General features: G+C 38.4%; 1 pseudogene; it reads left to right on the forward strand.

The window, feature by feature from the left end:
• Positions 1-444: 444 nt before the first annotated feature.
• Positions 445-1,062, forward strand: LOC129077705 (60S ribosomal protein L17-like; annotated as a pseudogene).
• Positions 1,063-6,205: the final 5,143 nt, after the last annotated feature.

Genomic DNA, 6,205 nt, shown 5'->3' on the forward strand with positions numbered 1-6,205 from the left:
AAGTCCACAGAAAGTGTAGCTCCTGTTGAGTTTGGTAAAGCATTCTTTCATAAAGATAAGTCCATTGATACCTATTTACTTTAGATAACAACAATATTACCTACTAGCCAGTTTCTACCCGATTTCAAAATGAAAACCACAGACGTTCCAGCATATGTTGGTCCTATTTTATTTTAGTGAAGTGTTGACATAAGAAATGTCCAGACCTGTAGAGAATTTTTACGAGTTTATTTGAGCCAAATTGATAACATATGCTGGGGAGCATGATCTCGAATACTCTGGAAAATAACAGTTTTGCAGCTTCTTTTATGAATTTGAAATTAAGGAGAAACAGTGTCACCCCAATAAATTCAATAAAAGGAAAAAAACAAAACAAAGAAAAAAGAAATGAAGGAGGGAATGTAAGGAAGGTTATATGAAGGTGGGAGGAGGCAACACAGGGGTTGGATTATAAGAAAATTAAGATTATTTGCTCTCTCTCTCTTTCCAAAAGCGACCAGAGGTGACCCCTGAAAATGGTTTGCTATTCATTTGGCCCAGAAAACCCCACAAAATCATGCAAATCAAGAGGTTCAAATCTTGATGTTCACTTTAAGAACACTTGTGAAACTGCTCAGGCCATCAAGGGTATATTAGAAAAGCCACCACATATCTGAAGGATGTCACTTACAGAAGCAATATGTGCCATTCCATTGCTACAATGGTGGAGTTGGTAGGTGTTCTCAAGCCAAACAGTGGGGCTGGACACAGGGCTGGTGGCTGAAAAAAAGTGCTGAATTTTTGCTGCACATGCTTAAAAATGCAGAGAGCAATGCTGAACTGAAAGGTTTAGATATAGATTCTCTGGTCATTGAGCACATCCAAGTGAAAACTCCCAAGATGTGGCGTAGAACTTACAGAGCTCATGGGTGGATTAACATGCACATGGGCTCTCCCTGCCACATTGAGGTGATCCTCACTGAAAAAGAGCAGATTGCTCCTAAAGCAGAAGAGGAGGTTGTACAGAAGAAAAAGATATCCCAGTAGAAACTGAAGAAACAAAAACTTATGCCCTGGGAGTAAATGCATCATAAAATAAAAGTTAAAAAAAACCCAAAAAAGATTATGTGCTTTCTTTCATGCCTACATGGTCAATTAATATTTGTCAAAGGAGTTAAGAACATACAATGGGGTAAAGACAGTCTATTCAATAAATGATGTTGGGAAAATTGAACAGATACAAGCAAAAAAAAAAAAAAAAAGAAACTAGACTACCTTATTATACCACATACAAGAATAAACTCAAAATAAATTAAAGATTTAAATATAAGACTTGAAACCATAAAATTCCTAGAAGAAAACACAGGCAGTAAGATCTCAGACAGTTCTCTTAGTGACATTTTTTTCTGATATATCTCCTTGGTCAAGGGGAAAAAAAAAGAAAAAAAATAAACAGATGGGACTATGTCAAACTAAAAAGTTTTTGCCCAGCAAAAGAAACCATCAACAAAGTGAAAAGAAAATCAACTGAATAGGAGAACATATTCACCAATGATGCATCTGATCAGGTGTTAATATCTAAAAATTATAAAGAACCCATACAACTCAACACCAAAAAAAATCCAATTAAAAAATGGGCAAAGGAACTGAATAGAAAGAGGGCATGTAGATGGCCAATAGACATATGAAAAGATGCTCAACATCACTAATCATCAGAGAAATGCAAATTAAAACCACAATGAGCTATCACCTCACGTCTGTCAGAATGGCTATCATCAATAAAACAACAAACAAGTGTTGACAAGGAATGTGGAGAAAAGGGAACCCTTGTTCACTGTTGGTAGGAATGCAGATTGGGGCAGCCACTGTGGAAAACAGTATAGACGTTCCTCAAAATATTAAAAATGTAACTGCATTATGACCCAGTGATCCTATTTCTGGGTATATATCCTAAGAAACCCAAAACAGTAAACCCAAAACAGTAATTCAAAAGAATACATGCACCCCTATGTTTACTGCAGCATTATTTAAAATAGCCAAGCTATGGAAGCAACTCAAGTGCCCATCAATAGACGAATGGATAAAAAATTTAGTAGTACACATATATGATGGACTATTACTTGGCCATAAAGAAGAATGAAATCTTACTATTTGCAACAGCATGGATGGACCTAGAGGGTATTATGCTAAGCAAAATAAGTCATCCAGAGAAAAACAAATACCATATGATTTCACTTTTTGTGGAATTTAAAGAACTATATAAATAAATAAACAAAACAGAAATAAACCCATAGATAGAACAGACTGATTGTTGCTGGGGAGGAGTTTGGGGGACTGGGTGAAAAACATGAAGATATTGAGAAGTACAAATTTGCAGTTACAAAACAGTCACAGGGATGTAAAGTACAGATGGGAAATACAGTCAATAATATTGTTATAACTATGTATGGTGCCATGTGAGTACTGGAAATATCAGGAGGAATGCTTTGTGAAGTATATGATTGTCTGACCATTGTGAAGTACACCAGAAAGTAATACAAAATAATACTGAATATAAACTGTAATTGAAAAAATAAAAATTAAAAAATGCTAAAAAAAGATTTTTGCTCTCTTGAGGGTGGTTATGGTTTATTTCAAAGGTGTGTTAATCTAGATGTACAGAAACAACGGGCAGGGTTTGCTTTCAGCAAAGATAAACCTTTAACAAAAAAGTTATATTCCTGGGGTGTGACCACCCACCATGACCTGCCCAGTTAGGAATTTATGAGCACATCACCCTGTGAGGTTATTTTCCACAGAACCCCTTTTTATTATCCACAAAACTTTTTGCACAATGCTATTCTCATTTTAACTGGGAATGTAAACAAGTATGTATCAGCTATTATGTAGAGAATGAAAAAGTCCTGAGACAGATTTTCTTTTGATTTGCCATACATTGTGTCACAGAGTAATGCTTATTCATTCTTCTTTCCCTCAGAAAATATCCATGGAGTTTTTACTTTGTACAAGGCTCTGAGTTTCGCAGTGAGGAATAAGAAGCTAAATGGAAAACAGAACCTATCTTCAAGGAATTGATGATCTACTAAAGGAAATTATAAATATGTAAATAATTAAAATTAGGCAGAATGCTCCAAGTCAAAATCAAAGTATAGGTTATTTTTGGAATAAATCTAAACATAAGCAAGTATATTTAGAATTTAGCTGTTAAATAGACCAAAGATGGCTTTAGGTGAAGATAGAAGGTTTATTTATAATGTATTGGCCATTTTATTTATACAAATCCAAGACACTTTCTAAAATATAAATTTATTACTTTAAAGGCCAGCCTTTCACCTAAGGAAATGCCAGGGTTCATCTTATTTGTAGTGTTAAGTAGTAGATATTTTGCCATTCTTCTGATTTATCTGATGTTTAATAGAGTTAAATATTTTAACAAAATCAATTGTAATCTAACCAACTGGAAGATTATAGAGAGCAGAGTGTGATCAGGAGTAGAATTTTGGTATTTAAGTACATAAAGATATTCAATAATTAAAAAATTCTTAAATTTCCTCTTTAAAATGGAAAGATACATGATCTTGAATGAGTATGATAAACAATCCATTCATCCACTGTTTCAATCTAATGCTGATATCTCATCCTTTAAAAAACGTGTTGTATTTTACCTATTGGCTTAGAATTTAAACCAATAAGGAAAGAGGAAATCTTTTAAAATATTCACAAAGTCAGGCTAACGTTGTGAAAGTTGAGAAAAAAGATTGCTTTGTTCCTAATGTGAGTCAGAGTTTCAGAACTTTATAGTATTGATGTTTTTCCTTTATTGATGTAGTAAGCACCACTTAAAAAATATTCAGCCTGGGTGATGTCTTGGTGGCTTGAAATATATTTTCCAATGTTAAAAACATTTTATTTCCTATTGTTCAGACTTATGATGTGATGAATCCTTAACAATGGTACAAAGGAAAATCAAGAATTCAAATGCCAGTGTTTATGGCCATTGTGGACATATTTCATATAAACAAAGTTGAAATTAATTTCTAGATTTGTTTGAAGTTTAAAATTAAAAGGGTTTGTTAAAATCAAAAACAAATGGAGATTAACCTTAAAGACTCCCTGAGCAGACAGAAACAATTTAGTTATACAGATACAGCTTTATTTAGCATATTTTTCAAGACTATATTGACCTTGGTCACTGCTTGCTAATGCTTCTGGAAATCCTAAACAAACTTGAACTGTTTCCCGAGGTTGATATGACATAACTACTGAGAGTTCTAATATTTTAACCAATCACTGTGGAAAAAAAAGTCACTGATTTCTCACTATATAAGCTGCTTTATAATATATCCCTGAGCCTCATTCCAAGTTTTGGCTTGAGTGCTGCCAGTTTGCGAACTGTCTTTCTGGTGCACGCACAAAAACTTTTTAATAAATACTACTTAATGATTCATTAGTTTTACTTTGGCTATTTCTGAACCTCTGACAGGTTTCTTTATTTGTAAAGTGGCATATATCACTGTTATTAATCTCTATTAATGCCTGTTCAGAGGCAGAGTTAGTATTAGGTTCTAGGTTCTCAGCAACATCTTGAGATTCTGGGTACTTTAAAATTTTCGCTGTTTTGAAATTAATAAAAGCACTAATAAGGGTGCTTGCATTGTAATTTCTTAACATTGGGATGGAGAGGAATCTTTAAAAATACAAAAAAAAAAAAAAATCACACAAAAGAAAACCCCTTTCCTTTGAATTTTCCTGTGTGGTCGATTTCATCAGAAAATTTACTATCCCGAGGTCTCTACTTAAATTTTCCTGGTTTCTAAAACAAAACACACTAGACTGTTTCCACTGAGTATGAAATGTTCCAATTAGACCTAAGTGAAGAATCCATTGCCATTTTCCCAAATTTCTACTCAGTTTAAAGCAATTACTGTGACAACATCGACAGCTAGTCTGTCTCTTAGATTCAGAGGAATACTCTGTCATGAGGCTAATTATTCATTTCTCTATGAAAAATATTGACAATGGAAAAAAAGTAACTGCAAAGGGAGGGAGGCAGAGGAAAAAAGATAAGCAAAACCATTATCCACCACTACCAGAAAGCAAGCGTTAAATTTCTTATACCTGAAATCACTGAATATTTGACGTCAGACCACAGAAGTAACAAACCAAGGAAAGCCGAGTTTAGGAAGGAATAAAAAAAAAAAAAAATGGAGCAGGCCTGGGGGACGCGTTGATAATGCAGTGATCGCAAAAAGGAAATAAACACCTTTGCTTTTACTTGGCTGCTCAAAGGAGCTCTATGTGGAGCAAAGGTCAGGGTCTGCAGTTCTACAAGCTCACGTGCACACTTTTTGTGCTTCCGCCAGCATGTTTAGACCGCACTTTGGAAGCGCGGGTTGGAACCTGACATCCTCCGACAAAGCCGTGGCAGGTCCCTTTGTCTCCGGGCTCGAAGGCATCCGCGCTGTGTCCATCGCCCAAGCGCGCAGAGCGACCCAGGGACGCGCGCCCGGAAACCTCCGCCCGCAGCGCCGCACGCGCAGAGCCGCGGTTCGCGCGCCCGCCGCCACCGCCGCTGTCGCCCTGCACGCCCGAGTTAGGCAACGCTGAAACCGACTGTCTAGGCTTGCGGTCCCCCGGATTTGTAACTCGGGCCTGGGCGGGGGCGGGCTCTCCCTGGCTCCCATTTCCTCCCCGCCTCCACCAGCGAGTACGACCTTGTGTTTCTATTTTGCTTTTTGGCTTAGAAGAGAGTGAGAAGGGCTGGGAACTGGTGTGGTTGACTGCGTTGCTTATATTGACATGTATTTCGGGCCCTTTTTGTCTTGTTCAGCAGTGCAACACAGCTCCTGCCATCCTCGAAAACCTGACACATTGAAGAGGGCTTGTTCCTCCATGTGACTCGCCCTCCCCCCGCTCACGACCCCTGACGGGAGAAGGGGAAAACTAGTCAGGCTTTCGGGCAAGCTTTTTTGGGGGTAAGGAGAGAACGCGTCCCAAGTGGCAGGACCCGCCAGGTTGGGACTCGCTCTCTAAAAGGAGTAGAGGAGGCGGGCACGCCCGGGGGCCCGGGTCGCTGAGGCCTGCCTCGGGGGGGCGGTCCCACGCGCCTCAGCGGAGCCTGGGACGAACCAGAGGTCGCGGCGGGAGCCTGCGGCGAGGGAGGGGGAGGGCGGTGATCCACCTGGGCGACGTGGCAGCTAATCCCTGCTCCTCGAGACCCCTCCCC

This window comes from Pteronotus mesoamericanus, unplaced genomic scaffold (assembly GCF_021234165.1).
Source record: "Pteronotus mesoamericanus isolate MK-2021 breed Mesoamerican mustached bat unplaced genomic scaffold, CSHL_Meso_final contig_68, whole genome shotgun sequence".
Lineage (NCBI taxonomy): Eukaryota > Metazoa > Chordata > Mammalia > Chiroptera > Mormoopidae > Pteronotus > Pteronotus mesoamericanus.